Genomic DNA, 16,083 nt, shown 5'->3' with positions numbered 1-16,083 from the left:
TCAGTACAACACGTAAAATGAATGTGATAACAAACAGGGTGTACGCCATACATGCATACATATTTTAGCATCATAGTATGATACAACGAAATCAACATTCGCCAAATAAATACATATAGAAATACGTTGTATCACTTTTTTCTCTTTAAAAACTGTTATCATTATGTTCAAGGTGTTTTGTAAATGTTGCAACAAAGGAATGCATCACTTTATCCTTCCTTTGTAGTAATATTGTTTAATGAAGTACAACAAACAGGTAATACACGCCATCTGTGCTCATCGATTCGACACGGTCCTTTTTAATTAAACATTTCGAATGCTGATTATTATTTAATATTCTACTAGTTTGGAACAACTATACCTAATACATCTTATAAACGAACGTTTAAAAATAACTAAATGTCTACAGTCTTAAAATATTCATTCACACGACTAACGCCTCGTGCATGAGTTTCAGCCATTGTGGCAAAGAGATTTCACTCACGTCAGTAATTAATTTATATTCACGTCAACTACGTTTCGTGTGTTTGTACTTAAAATCATTATCTTCACCTAGGTAAAATATAAAAGAAAGTCTTTTTCACGATAACAGTCAAATAAAATATATAATGTAAAACAATAATCAAATTATCAATCTAAACATAAAAAAGACATATCGACAATACCTTCCTCATCCCCACCCCCCATTTGAAGGGTCCTAGGCTGTCAGCTAGCTTGTCTATGTGGACGGAACATTATTTAAATCGGAAACTGCTTTTAGCATCTGGCATGCATTGTACTATTAAATTTTACATTCATGCTTATTAATTCAGAATACAGTCAAAACATTTTAAGGAATTGTCATAAAACATATCTACATACGTCTATTATAAATGTAAAACATCATCACCTACATATGTACCCATCAATAAAAATTATTACCTAAATGTGCTAAAGGATTTGACAAAAACGAAATGACAACCAATTTAAGTATTACAAGTCATATATGTAGATATAGGTAGCTCTCAAAATTTCTATTGGAATACCTATCTACCATCACAACATGAAGTCAATAAATAAAATAGTATTTTATTATCCGTGCGCTTAAAATTAACAATAAGAACAAAACTCTACTTGAAGTAGTTCCAATACAGTAATTGTTTACATTCCGAAATAATGCGTCACGATATTGTAAATAAACTGGTAAAAAACAATCAATTACATAATCACGTTTAATTGACTACGATTTTGATTACTATGCCATGTTTTGCGTAGAGAAACTCAAATAAGAATGAATCACAATTGCCAAAGGCTTCTAACTTCTAAATGATGAGATTTCTACTGGAAATTCACACAAAATACGTAAATACAATGGGCAGATACAAAAACTGTAGGTATTTAATGATTAATAAAAGATTAATTTGAAGGGAGGGGGGAACTATACATAAAAACAGAGGGTATTTGTTCTTATTCTACCTTTGTTTGTGGAGGATCATTGAAAAACAGCTTTGCAAGCAAAAAACGACTTTTGGGCATGAAGGTCTAGTTAAAGACATATTAGAGGTAGAAACAGGATTTAAAAGGAGTAGAGGTAGACCTAGATTAGATTACTGTTCGCAAATAGTTAAGGATGTCGGATATTCTAGTTCTAGAGAAATGCGAAGATTATCTCAGGATATGAAAGAGTGGAGACACGTGTCCAACCAGTCTCAGGATTGACGACCTTATGATGATGATGAGATAATACTAATATTAATGGGCGGGCAGTCCCTCTGACCTACACTGTTGTCCAAAGCCAGATGTTAGGGAAGCCTTCTTTAAAGATTTGTGGGAATGTGGGTGGTGATCTGGGGGAGGAAGATCAGAAGAATCAAATAGGGACAGACAGGCAGTAAAATATTTTTTGTGGAAAACTACTACCACAATGATCCAAGGAAACAATATCAAAACTTGGACCAGAGTAGACAGACCCAGAATTTCTGGTCCTGTCGGATACTCTGAAGATTTCCGTTCTTTCCTATTTGTGATTACAGTGGTTCAATAAACAGTTTCTTTATGCTTAGTATACATATTAACAATGTTTAAACAGCAATGTGTTATCATTTCTTGATAAGCTTAATATCATAACATTGCATAAAGGTGTGCATATGATAAGAAAAGCAAGAAGATACTTTACCCATTTCATACACAATTATGAACGTGGAACTAACTGTCTACGTACTTCTATTAAATAGATTAACGACGTAAAACAAGAGTACGGTACAAAAATAAAGAGCACTACATCTAATTGCCATTTTCCGTTCATTACGTGATTAATAAGGTAATTCGATTATGGTTCTCAAAGCGGTAGCGTGCGTTTTTTAATTGATGAGGGAAGTAAAGTCAAGCATCAAAAAATTCACACTAGGAAGAATGCAGAACAGAAAAAATCCGCTAGACGCTCATGGAAGGTAATTTTATTAATTAAATGAATTGCCACCGAGAATCACTTAACGATTGTGGTTGTTACAATACCCACATGTTCAAAGAAACTTATTGTTAGATAATTTTGTGACAAAAGACAAGTCCTTCAGTGAAACAAGTTTAAATAGGCAATGCATCAAGAAATATGGTGCAATGTTTAAAAGGCATAATGTTTGCCAAACTATTACTACAATGTCTACCAAAACTACAAAAAGAGCATCATCATCACAATCGTAAAGTCCTCAATCATAAGACTTGATGGACACGAACCTTCTTCGCATTTCCCTAAAACCAGAAAAAAAACTTTTGGGTGTTTCAGTCCCACCAGCCACTAATGCTGGTGGATGGGCAGCCCTTTGGACTACGCCGGAACGAAGTCCCTCTTCAGCCTCTTTTCAGGAATCGTGGGATGGGTGGGTGGTGATTCAGGTGAGAAAGATAAGACGGGTGAAGTGAAGACAGAAGAGAATGAAAGATTGTCTGTGGAATTTTACTGCCCCATCATTTGTGTAGATGATCCGAGGGAACCACAGAAAAACTTGGACCAAGGCAGACGGACCCGGAATCGAAAAAAAAAAACTTTTGGGTGTTTCATTCCCACCAGCCAGTAATGCTGATGGGCGGGCAGTCCCTCCGGACTATGCCGGAAGGTAGGGCGGAAAGCCCTCTTCAGCCTGCTTTCAGGAATCGTGGGAATGGGTGGGTGGTGGTTCGGGTGAGAAAGATGAGACGGACGAAATGAAGACAGAAGAGAATGAAAGATTGTCTGTGGAATTTTACTGCCCCATCATTTGTCTAGGTGATCCAAGGGAACCACAGAAAAACTTGGGCCAAGGCAGACGGACCCGGAATCGAAAAAAAAAAACTTTTGGGTGTTTCATTCCCACCAGCCAGTAATGCTGATGGGCGGGCTGTCCCTCCGGACTATGCCGGAAGGTAGAGCGGAAAGCGCTCTTTAGCCTGCTTTCAGGAATCGTGGGAATGGATGGGTGGTGGTTCGGGTGCGAAAGATGAGACGGACGAAATGAAGATAGAAGAGAACGAAAGATTATCTGTGGAATATTACTGCCTCAGTATTTGCCTAAGTGGTCCAAAGAAACCACAGAAAAACTTGGACCAAGGCAAACGGACCCGGAATCGAACCGGCGACCACCCAAATGCTAAGAAATGATGTAAACCTATAAGTCATGCCGCTTGGTTCTAAAACCAGAACATACCACATCCTTAACTATTTGTGAACAGTAGTCCTATTTCTGTTTCAGATATGTCTCTAAATAGCCCTTCATGCCAGAAGAGATTCCCTACCAACCCAACTTGCCTATTTCTTATTGAATTCTGTAGAGCCCTGTGTTTTCCTACTCCTTCTAATACCTTCTCATTTCTAGCCTTTTCTATCCACGGTATCCTCATTATTCGCCTATAACACCACATTTCAAACGTTTCAAACCTTTTCTTTTCTGCTGCGCCCACCCATTTTGTAATAATTATTATAAATACATGTACATATAATTTGTCCCACCATTAAATAAAACCACAATTTACGTTTATGAGTTTACAATTCTAATTGTTGAACAATTTATTATAACTTAAGTTTACAAGATGAACATACAATAAACCTAATGTTAACTGCGTATTATAAATGCCTAAAGCCTACAACATAAACGACATTCACACATGCACTTTTAAGTTCACAGGCAGAATAATAAAACGCCTCCCTATAACTCATGTAGTAATAAACTGCAAACATTTAAACGCGTATCTCTCTACTTACACGTCTTTACTACTACTCTATTGTTGATAAACTAACTGCCTTTCCCAAGCTTAAACCCTTAATTTGTAATGGGGACAAGATACACTCAATTAATGGATTTCTCCATTTCTGTAACTCCAAAACATTTAACACCAACTTCTCCATTTCTGTAACTTCAAATGCTTTAACTCCAATTTCTCCATTTCTGTATCTCAAAATCCTTCAACTGCAATTCCCTCAGTTCTGTAACTCCAATTTTTACAAACTAACTATTTATTTAATTTGAATTTCTGTTAATTTCCTTCGGATAAATTAGGCCTTTTAAGTGAAGTCATTATTATCACCAAAAATCAACATTATATCATGGAAAACAGCAAAGAAAGCTGCTAGGATAGATTACTGTAAGAAAGTACGAAGGAAATACTTGTATTGTCTGACATTGTAAGGATTATTAGAGGTGGACTTAACAGAAGACGAAAATTAAAATCTTTGATTGTAAAGCAGAAATTTTCCTTAACTGGAATTTCCCCTAACTAATATTTAGTTGCAGTTAAAACATAGGAGTAAATAAAGTTTAAGGGTACTTAGATATTGTAAAATTACAGGGAGAAAGCGTTCATATCATAGACATAGTTTGTAATACGAACCAATCCCAAAAGTAATAGCAGAACAACACAGAACTCATTAGTGTGTGTGTAGGTAATGAGTATAGAAAATACAATATAAGTTACTTCTGAAATTTGTAAATTATACCTACTTATTTGAAAATGTAAAAACCTTGTGTTACCTAAACCCATATTTTAATTGGATTTCAGTTGCGAGTTCAGATAATTTTCTAACAGAGAATGTTTATGATGTTTGGAAAGTATTTGTTTCTTTGGAACAAACAAATAGGTCCCAAAGAAGAATATACCATTAACCTATGGATTTTTGATGGTGACAAAAACTAAGATATCATTATTTTGGATAAGTCTTGTGAAATTGCAAATGGCTTGTATATCGAGGTTATACTTTTAGATGATATGTACTTTATTTATCTGTATGGTATGGATATCATAATAAAATTTGTTGCGACCACCCGTTGAAACAAAAGATCGGATTGCGTCCATGGTTTTTCCTTTATACATATAACTACTACCGTCACGGGAATATTTAATTACCACTATGAAAGTGTACATGTACCTAACACGTACATATAGGTGCAGTGTAAGTAAGTACAAAATAACAATACCTATAACGTTGCTAGGTACATACGTGATGACAAACGGTCATAACTGATTGTGTTGTTGTTAACGTTGCACAAATGCTAAAAGGTCGTTGGCAGGATGTCTGTCATAAAGGACGTGAACGCCTTTTTCGTCGATGCAAATTTAATTAATTAAAAGTCCTACCCGTCAATCAAACGTCCGCCGACTGTTAATAAATTGACTTTTGGTCGAGATATTCAAATTTCATTTCAAAATATAATTCAAGGATTATTAATTAAAAGAATAGAATTCAAATACCAATTCTAATGTAGGCCGTGCAATAAAATATCCATGAAACGTCTTCAATCGTTTTTCATGCATGCAATTAATGTGAATCCACTATTTAAGGACCGCTTCCTACCGAGATCCTAGATCATGTCATTGACCTGTCCATCAACATCATATCACTTTTTGGCCTTCATACCGTCTTTCTAGGTCATTAGAACACACCCTTTTTATCAACAACACCCGAAGTTGTTTGAAAGAATTGAATAGACAATCCCACAAACATACATACACTTTTACAGAAAACTGAAAGTATGAAACTTACGCGGAAAGTAGGTCCCACCTTCATTCCATGGCAATTCCAGATGGTCTTCAACAAGAGCTTCTGGTATTATTGACAAAAATGTGTGTATGTATGTTCTAATTTCTTCAACTAAACAATAACCTAAAAAGCCAAAAAGTGGTAAGATGTTGATGGACAGGTCATTGACATGATCCAGGATCCCGCTAGGATAACTACTAATGTGCTTTATAATTCCCTTAGGATGTAAAACATGTGCAGTATTGCAACTTTACAGCCTTTGTCTTGCGGTTTTCTTAGTTCACTGTTAATATTTTTACAATAGCTTTTGAGTATGTTTAATGGAAATTGGTTAAGCCATTGTCAATATTTCTAGAATTCATCCCAGGACCTCTCTTTTTGTGTCGAGTTTTTCAAATTTTGACAAAATTTTGCTATTGATATTAACAAATGCTAAATTAACAACTAAAATAAGTATACAGCTTTCATATATATTTCATTTTGCAACACTTTTCCTTTAGGAACTATTATGAAGAAATATTTTCATTAATTCTAGAACGTAAACAACTCAAAAGTGATTGGTAACATTTCCCTTGCCTAATAAATATAATCAACATTTTTTGGTTTTATAGAATTAGTAATCTATATATGACACTACTCGCACACCTGCAGGGGCATGCTAGAAACTCAAGACTTTAAATGGCAAACAATGGATATCGAATGCTAAAACAATCCACTGTTAAAAATGCTGCTTTAGCTTCGATAGAGCAACACAATATTTTCCCCACGATGTGATATGCCACTATGTGGGTACATTTGTATAAACGAAACAATACTCCTAGCCCAGTACTGCCTTTAAAGCGTTTTAACTATTCAACAACATAAACAATAAAACAGCACAGGCTGCATATCGATATTTTGCGGAGGCATGGGTGAATTACAATCACTTAATATATACCACGTACCTACACACACACACACACACATATATATAAATGCCATAGCCACGTTTGTATAAAATGGGTAAGGATGCAACCATGAAGATAACAATCCTAATCTAATATATACAATAACGCATTAGTAAATTAATTAATGAATTAGCTTTACCCACTACAAATAATCCCAAATTCACGAAGAAAAATTGTTGATGCTGTCATTCCCTCGCCGGGAATCGAACCCGAGCTCCTGGTTTTACGCACCAGTACTTAACCATTGAGCTCCGAGGTGATAACAGCAACGCTGACGTTACGTACCTAAGGTTGCAGAATCGTCCAACCAATGTACTTATAACCATTATTAGTAATGAAACATTTTGAATTTTGTAGGGTTAAATTGCTTTCGCTGATCCGGGTTCGATCCCCGGCGAGGGAGTGACAACAGCAACAGTTTTTCCCCATTAATTTGAGGTTATCTGTAGTGGGTAAAGTTAATTCACTAATGCATTGAATTTAACCCTACAAAAAATATATTTTCATTACATTTTACGTCAATTACCATTAATCAAACGAACCCCCAAATAAGTACATATTTTTCACCGGAAATTTGAGTAAATCTGTTTCAAATTATTACTCCCAATCGATCGGGATCTTTTTCTATAAAAATCTTTATGAGCCACAAAATGCAATGGTTCTTTCGATGGTAAAATTTTATAAAGCGGCTTGTAACACAGTAACTTATCTATTTGAAAAGGCTTTACAATCACTTAAAGTATTATAAACAAGTAATTTCGGCACCAGATGTCAAACATTCAACATGATGGGAAAGGGCCTCAAAGAGAACCGTCCGTTTACGTATTTACATTTAAAAACGATGTGGCAGCTTGTCAACATGTTCTGTGAGATCAAACTGAATAACATTGGAAGACTAATACAGTAAAGCATAAAAATATTACTAAATCTTGTCTTGTCGTTATAATTCCTACAGGTAAATAAAGCGTCGATTTTTTTTTTAATTTATAAATTTAGAATGAGATTTGAATTTTCTTTTCGATTTTATAAATCTGTACCTATCAATTACGACACACTACCTCTGATTTTTAAAAAATAGGTTATGAATTATGACAGGAAATGATTAACATGATGGTTGCTGGCAGCCATATTGTCACACGAACAGGACTTTATTTTGTGGCTTTTTACTTTATAAATGAAATAATTTTTTGATGGCTCACAGATTCGCTCAAAAGTATCCCAAGGTTACTTACTGAGTGAGCTTAATGATGCAGGGATACAATAATTCAACTATGTATTTAGAACATTGCCTTTCACCTATTTTTCAAGAACATAGTAAGTTTGGCGACTTGTAACGTGTAAGGAATACCAACGAAGCAATTGTAATGACAAAAAAAGGCAAACACTTCACAAGACACATTTGCCACATTGTAAACGACTGTTATTGCCATTTGTGTGATGTCCCTGACCCTCACAATTCATTATCCCATATGTTCAGTCTTTTCTCATTACATAGAGCAAGGTAGGACCGAACTTCCACAACTGTCAAGGTGTACAACAACGACAACCAGGTTGCACAATAATTGTTGCCTAATTATAAACTGATATACTTGCTCAAAATAGTGAACACCCTTTTTGAGAATAATTAGGATGAAAATTTTAAATAACAGTCTAAAATATAGAAAACCTTTTGTACTTATTGAAAAAATTGATCCACCAAATTAAACATTCCTGCGCTAAACTTTTGTTATATTTTCGTTGAAGATCCCAGCAGATGAACAAACGAACGTGCATGCTAGCAGCTGTTTAAAAAAAATGAATACAGCCATAAGTAATTTATGTGGGCAAAAATGCGGTGGGTGTTTTTATTGGACCGATTTATAAATAGAAGCATTTTCCTAGCTTTAAAATAACGTTAAAAATATGTTTCAACGAAAATAAACAAATTTCATAGCAATAGTAGATACAAAAAATACAAAATGAGCATGAAAAATCCACAACTCCAAAAGTAAGCCACAACAAAGAACCTAATTCGTTACCATATCTCCAAATATTTTTAAGTACGTAAAATTTTAAATTTGTTTTGATTAAGTGATTATCACAAAATAGAAAAAATGATCACCCTGTAAAGTTACTCTTTCATAAAAATTGACAAGAAAATTTCAGCATAACAGAACCGAAAACGTGACATGGTGATATCAAAAGGCATCGCACATTTTGTTTTGGGACAGTAGAATCATTGCCATTACGCAATTAAAATTCAGGAAGTCAACCAAAATCGGTTTTAACTACAGTTACTTTTCGACTGAAATGGAATTTGAAACACATTATACCTACCGCCTACGTACAGGCAAGTGTGTGGATATTAATTCGACAATTTGTATTATAATAGTTATTATAGTGATTGGTAACGATACTTAAAACAGTAAAGAAAGTTATTAGACCATGTTCTAAAACTTATTATGAAATAAGATTACTAATTTACGTCAACTGCAGTTTCAAAAAAAAAAACTTTCTACTTCGTTTTATTATGTTTATGTAACAATGCTGACCGCTACTAGACATATACACCCTATAACATGGTGACCAACTTCCTTAGAATCGACTATTCCTCCGATAAATTTGTCTCTGTTTGATGAACTCTTATACAATATGAGATAACCCAAAATAGTAAACCAGCTTGTGTTTCACAAAGCAGACACCGTTGTTTACAAATTAGATAAAATCGTGGAAACCCCTACACTAAGGGTTAATTGAGAACTATAAAAAAATAACGAAAAATATTTCTTTTAACTATCTATTTATGAGAATCCTGTGTCTAATCGTTCTAACCACGGAATCATAATAAAACGTCAACATCTCCAGATAAACAACGATAATGAAACCTCAATATGGGAATCAGTGTAAGCAGAGAACGTTGTGTAGCCGATTTACTTAAGTGTTACATCACTTTGTTGTTCACCATCATCATAAGGTCGTCATTTCTAAGACTGGTTGAACACGCACCTCCACTATTTCCTGTCTTGGGCTAATCTTTGCATTTCCTTAAAACTAGGACAACCCACATCCTTAACTGTTTTGCGAACAGTAATGTAATCTAGGTTTACCACTACTCTTCTTAACTGATGTTTTCTCTTTTAACATGTCTCTGACTAGCCCTTCATGCCTGAGAAGGTATCCTACCAACCTATTCTGCCTTCTTTTTATTGACTTCCATAGAGACCTTTGTTCTCCTATTCTTTCTAATATCTCTTCATTTCTAACCTACGTTTGTACGGTTTTCAATTCTTCGGTGGGCGCTCCCCCTTAGGAAGAAACTCCAATTCACAACGGCATTTAGACCTGAACTTGAACAGCATCAGTCTACCAGTCCTAGCCACGAAAGTCATTACCAATTTGTCAAAATTATGCATTAATACGATTACTTCAATTGCTGTTTTCTTTTTTCTTTGTAATTGTAAATTTTAGTATTTAAAATTTTGAGTAGTGGTTCGTAAGATGCTTGCAACTCATTAAAAAAATTTCTTAAATTTTTTGTTTCGGAACGATCTCAAGTTTCATGTATCTCTTGCACATATCCCCAGAGACCATTTGTCTTTCTGTAGGTATGTAGGTATGACAAAGACTATTAAGGACAAAGACTATTAAGGACAATCAGTCATACTTGCTACAAATTCATCATTTAATTCGATGGAAAATCTAGAAGCAACGCTAAATCCATCCACCAAGTATCTAACATCATTCAAATTCGTACATTTTCACTGATTGCGAAAAAAAAAACCGAGATCGCCTCTACATAACAGGCTGTGATCGACCAGCAAACACCTCGCGATCGACCAATAGGTCCTACAGGCTGCAATCGACTTGTTGGTCATACCTGCCCTGTAACCAACACTCTACTTAAAAACTGTATAGAAATCTTCAATTCGAAATCGAATACTTAGTAAAACTAACTTTTCTTCGTATCCAATTAATTAACCCTTTCTTATACTAGCTTACAATTACACTAATACTTGAAACATTTGTTTATATTTACGTACAAGGACGTCCTCTTATCAGTGATGCACACCCATTCATTCAAAGATCGATACCGAACAGAAAATGGAAAACCTATTCAATTGCTAGCTGTTTGCTCACCGCGATAAGGCACGAGTTGTTTTCCGATATCCTAACAGTATTGTTATTATTACGAAAATCAATAAGAGCTCTTATCTATTTCAGATTAAATAGCTTTACATCCGGCGCTTAAACTGCTGCCGTTTTAGATTCAGCAGTTTGATAATGTCAAGGTGAAAAGATTACCCACTGTAACGAAGGTCTGATGGTAAATTAGTCGGTTCTTTCGAAATTGTTATAGCAAGGTTATACGCAAAAAGGCATGCATCCTCCCAGTTTATTTTGCACGTTCTAGTCGTTTGGCATTTGAAAAACAAAAATAAAAATAAAATAAATCTTTCATTAGGCAAAAACAATGTTTGTATTTATATTTTTTTTGGTTTAATACACATTTATGTAGGTAAAGCCAATGAGACTTATAATTACAAGGAATTTTAAACAAGTAGTAATAAAAGAAGAAACGAGGTAGGAGTAATTTTGATAGAAACTGAGGAAAAGGCAAATAGGTGGAAAGAATAGTTAGAGAACCTATACGCAGGCCATGAGTTAGGAGATATATTAAAGAAGGAAGATAGTGTGGAGATAGATGAGCTAGGTTATCTGATAATAAGAGAAGAGTTTGATGTAGCATTAAAAAACTTAAATAATAATTCGCCAGGTGTAGATAGAATAACAGGGGCAAATTTTAAAACGTACAGACCAAGAGGTTAGAGATAGTATGTTTAAGTTAGTTAGTTACATTTACGAGACGGGGAAAGTCCCAGAGGATTATAAATGGAAAGTGGTAGTAATCATACCTAAAAAGGGAGGTGCGAGACATTTAGAACAATTAGCGTAACTTCCCATGCGTCAAAAATCTTAACTAGAATTGTACAGAGGAGGATGAAAAAAGGGTGGAAGAACTATTAAGGGAAGATCAATTTGGGTTTAGAAGAAATAGAGGAACGCAGGAGGCCATTCAAGCTTTACAAGAAACAATAGAGAAAACGATAGAAAAAGGCAAGAGTGCGTACATAGGATTTGTAGATTTAGAAAAGGCTTTTGACAATGTAAAATGGGTCCAGATGTTAGCTTGACACCTCCTCAGGTATGAAGGTCTTGTCAGAAACATATTAGAGGCACAATCAGGAGTTAGGAGGAATAGAGGTAGACCTAAATTAGATTACTGTTCACAAATACTTAAGGATGTGGGATGCTCCAGTTTTACGGAAATGCGAAGATTAGTTCAGTATAGGAAAGAATGGAGGTGCGTGTCCAAGTCCAACTAGTCTTAGGACTGACGATCTTATGATGATGATATCTAAGGTATTTGTACCAATTTTCTTTAAAAATTTTTCAAATTGTATAAGAAAAAATTCGGTTTACAATTACTCTGTCCAATCTCCATGTCTATGGTAGTTGTAGTTTTGTAGTGGTCAATTCTACGCTATTAACCGTTTCATCCTTGATTTCTAATTCGTCATTATTACCACAACAAGGTCACCCGAATATACAAAATCATGTTCCCTGTTTTTTAAACCATACATTTACGCTTGTCTAATAACAGTTATCAACTGACGTAGGTACGAACAATTTTTCATATGAACATGAACATGAAAAACTAAAATAATTATTTTTGCATTATAGTCGGTACCTACATGCATAGTCGATAAATGTAAATTAATTACGAAAATCTATATTTAAATCGGGCTTTCGAAATGTAAATTTGCATTTTATATATGTACATATATATATACTGATACACCCAGCAGAGAATGATTAAAAATGTTGCAACGCTTGTTGATTAACATCCTATACGGGGCGCAATCAATAAACTTATAATAACAAATGTAAAAGAATCTTACATTCCAGAAACATAACAATTCTAAAGCATCGAAATGGTTTATATATTATTTAAGATTTTGCCCGATGCCTTTGACTGGCATACATTTAGAACGTTACCTAGAATGCAAGGTCAAGGGTTGAGTATCTACGTCATCAATGAGAGGCCTAAAAGCAAGAAACTAAGATACGCGGATCATAACTGACCGAAAGGTTTCTGGTTTGAAACGTTTTTAACAAATGGGATGCGCTTATAGCATCAGTTCGTTTCCATCAACCAAATTTGAAGATCCCTTATCTTTAGACAAAGACAGTAAGAGTAAAGCGGAACCTACTTAGACCTCCCAGGAGTGACGTCCCATTCCTGGACTCTAGTCTTCTAATAAAAGCAGTACTGAAGCAATGTTCTAGCAAAGTTTTCAGGTAAGTTACGTTTAGGTATTTAAGGTCCAGTGTCAGAATATCTTTGTACTTCATAATTTTTGGTAATGCCCCGTATTTACACATTATGAATATAAGTGACTTCCGCTACTGAAAGAATAATTAGTTACGCTATAACCAGGATAGAAAAAAGCCTTGTCTATAAGTTATTAAAAACTTACGTAATGACACTGTACACTGAACAAAGCATAAATAAACACCAACGTGTCTGTGCGGATATATTTAATAATAGACACTAACAACAATAAGACATTTTCATACAGGCAATGAATGACAAAATGGCAATTAGTCCAAACAAAAAAATGTATTTAGTACGGACTGACGGCGTACTACAATAAAATGAAATGATTGCATTACAAATTTCAAGACCATTAAGTAAAACCATCGTCGTCGAGTTAAAAAGCACTTTACAGTACCTACTGGTTTTCTACAAGATAGTTACGACAAATCATAAAAGTACAATCAATAACTAAACAATGACTAGGTACCTACTCATTAGGTCAATATAAAACCGATTCAAATGTTTTTGAAATTACTAGTGAAAATTAGAAACCAGTTAAAAAAAGAGCAAAAACGCGCTGGTGATTTCAACTCATCATCATCATAAGGGCGTCAGTCCTAAGACTGGTTGAACACGTACCTCCACTCTTTGCTATCCTGAACTAAATTTCGCATTTCCCTAAAACTAGAACATCCCACATCCTTAACTATTTGCGAACAGTAATCTAACCTAGGTCTACCTCTAACCCTCTTAATTCCTGTTTCTGCCTCTAATATGCCTCTGACTAGACCTTCACGTCTGAGAAGGTGTCCTACCAACCTATCTCATCTATTTTTTATTGACTTCCATAGAGTCCTCTGTTCTCCTATTATTTCCAATACCTCTTCATTTCTAACCTTTTCTACCCACGTTATCATCATCATTCGCCTATAACACCACATTTCGAAGGCTTCTAACCTTTCAACTACTTACTAATTTAATAATTGTATGAAAAACAGTAGACAATGCTGCAGAGAACGGAATTACGATCCGACTTCATACGAATTAAGAAGTTGCTCATTCATTAAAACAAAACACACAAAGTTATCGCAACTTTGTTAATATTTTATGGATAGGTACGCAAAAAGTGATTAAAAGCTAATTTTGTCCAACTTTCTACACTAATGACACATTTGAGTCTATTTTTATTTAACGACTTTTATTCATGTTAATATCATGAAAACAACCAGATATGATCAGTAGGGACGTACTATTACACGTTTTGGTAAACAGAAGAAAATATTTCGTAATAAATGAAAATTCAAACAACTTTTTCATATCCACTCCTGTCTTTCTATTGATTTAAGAGGTCATACAAATAAGACGGTTGTTTTACAGTCAACAAACCCAATTTTCTGGAGAACTTTTCGAAAAAGTGGGTTACGAAAACGAAAAGTGATTTATAGTCTTGTTCTATATTCACCATTGTTTGCGTTTTTGGTCGTACAATAAACTATTCCATTGATTGTCCCAGTTTTGGATATTGTTTTGGTCCAAATCTCCCGACGTTCTGACTACTGAAAGATGAGTGTAACAATCCCCCTCGTCACCTAAATTTACACGATTTATTTTATGTCAACAATAAAATTCTGAACGGAAACTTATAAAGATCTACGGAAATTGTTTGAACGCTTGCCCTACTTGTAGAACTCAATGTAAAACAAAAAACAAGTTTGAGCTGAATTATATAAGTAATTCTGTATATTCTTAGTTTATTCTTTACTAATACGTAAATAAAAAATGCCATCTAGGGTAAGAAACATTTACTCATACGATTTCGGCACAGTGGACAGATCCCAATTTACATTAGAATTAAATTCGTTTTCTTTTACATTTTTATGTATTTCTGTATTTTCTCACGGGTTACATTATTTTTAGCCGTTAAAATTAATGTTCTACGTGGTAAAAAAGTTTTCTTTCCTCTTCTACTTTCTTTTCTTGCAAAATAATTTTTCAGTAATAAATAATAATTATGTACCATACCTGTTAAACAAGAATCACCTGTAATTTGGGGCTTAAGAAAGTGAGAAGTTAGTCCAAAATCATTTCAAAAGCGCGTGAACCATTGCATTCGTGAGAAAAAAATTAACACGATTCTCAAGAACCAAGCAAATGTACCCATATCAAATAGAAACAATTAAATTCTGTATCGTAAGCAGAAAATGTGAAAAATTAACGCACATGATGAATAAATAACAGAAGTACATGTTTCTGAGAATTGTTAACGATTAGGAATCACAGCATAAATTTTTACTATAGTAAAAAGAGAAGAAAAAAAAACACTTCATTTAAATACTAATAAGGGAAATCCCCGACGTCAAAAACACAAAGCGATCTACTAACAAGAATTTGAAGAAAAAATGTAGTTGCATTTATGTGCAAAGTAATTTGGCAATTTTAATTTCACTTAGATATCTACCCCATTTAACTTAACACCTGAAGAATAGAAATGCAGGAAAGTGTCCGCTAACGCCCATCAGCACCCCGTAGCCAGTTTCATTAAATCATTAACTAAACCAAGTAGAAGTAAGATGAGTGGTATGATTTAATATATTTTATATGTATATGGATACTTTAAGGTTAGAAGCGTTCGAAATGTGGTGTTAAAGAAGAACAGAGGACTCTATGGAAGTCAATAAAAAATAGGCGAGATAGGTTGGTAGGACACCTTCTCAGGCATGAAGGTCTAGTCAGAGACATATTAGAGGCAGAAACAGGAGTTAGGAGGGGTAGAGGTAGACCTAGATTAGATT

At 34.5% G+C, this 16,083-nt stretch overlaps 1 protein-coding gene across 3 annotated transcripts in view; it reads right to left on the bottom strand.

Annotated features, from left to right (window-relative positions):
- LOC108738443 (signal-induced proliferation-associated 1-like protein 1) overlaps positions 1 to 16,083 on the bottom strand; it is an 84,026-nt gene that overhangs the window by 37,787 nt on the left and 30,156 nt on the right. The window lies entirely within an intron of this gene.

The sequence above is a fragment of the Agrilus planipennis genome, unplaced genomic scaffold (assembly GCF_000699045.2).
Source record: "Agrilus planipennis isolate EAB-ADULT unplaced genomic scaffold, Apla_2.0 scaffold20, whole genome shotgun sequence".
Taxonomy (NCBI): domain Eukaryota; kingdom Metazoa; phylum Arthropoda; class Insecta; order Coleoptera; family Buprestidae; genus Agrilus; species Agrilus planipennis.
The sequence above is the reverse complement of the archived record's forward strand: the minus strand, read 5'-3'. Positions and strand labels throughout refer to the sequence as shown.